The sequence below is a fragment of the Cyphomyrmex costatus genome, unplaced genomic scaffold (genome assembly GCF_001594065.2).
Source record: "Cyphomyrmex costatus isolate MS0001 unplaced genomic scaffold, Ccosl1.0 scaffold132, whole genome shotgun sequence".
Lineage (NCBI taxonomy): Eukaryota > Metazoa > Arthropoda > Insecta > Hymenoptera > Formicidae > Cyphomyrmex > Cyphomyrmex costatus.
This window is the reverse complement of record NW_017275304.1, coordinates 1,332,884-1,333,914: the sequence shown is the minus strand read 5'-3', so window position 1 is coordinate 1,333,914 and position 1,031 is coordinate 1,332,884.

The following is a 1,031-nucleotide window of genomic DNA, read 5'->3' as shown; positions in this document are numbered from 1 at the left end:
ATCCAATGAATACCTAATAATCCTTTAAAATAGCTATGAAAAATAAACAAATAAAATGAATTATACGAGTAAATTATTTTAGTAAAGAATATATAAATACATCTTATAGCTAAATAAACAAGTGTTCCTATTAAACAATATTAAAATTCAGAAAATATTTTTACACGTTTCTATAGTTACTTTCAGTACCTTTAATTTTCTAAATTTGACATTAAATAAATTTTATCATAAGTAATACTATAATAGCTCGCAATACCTATGATGTAAAAATACTAGATGAATTGTTCTCGCGGATACATAGATATGAGAGTGGATTTGGATCTAAATTTGATTGACCAATATTACTATTATATGCAATGTTTCATCTTGTCTTATTACATCATAGCAATATCGATAAATTATATTACAAAACGTATACATGTATTTGAGTTTTTTCAACAAATTATATGAGTTTTCAATAATCTTTCAAAAAATCAAATAGTTATTTATAATTCTGATAAAACAGATTTATTCAACTAATATCTGTTATCGTATTTTAGTTAAACGTATATTTGTATTATAGTAATTATTATGCTTAACGCATTTATAATATGTATATTTTTAAAGCATTATCTATTTATAAATAGATATTATGATATAGGAATTTGAGAAGATTCAACTCGGATAATTTTACTGGATATAATATTGAAAGATTAATCTCGCCAAGTTTTTATTCTTTACTGTTAATAAAGTTAGCTATATCAAAACAACTGTTATTTATGTATAGCCATTTTTATTTCGATAAATCGTTTGTCTTTGTCTGTCTAATGGACCGATAACAAAGAGGTTATATAATCTCTTTGACCGATAATCTTGGACATAGGGAAGATTCGAACCAAAATATTCATAGATATAGGGAAGATTCGAACCAAAAATCGTGGACATTACCGACACGATCGTGGACATTGGCTACATAGTTCAATGTCCACGTTTTGTGGAATAGAGGCGCTTCAAAATAAAGTTGTAGCTAAATCCCGGGCATGGCCGCTCTC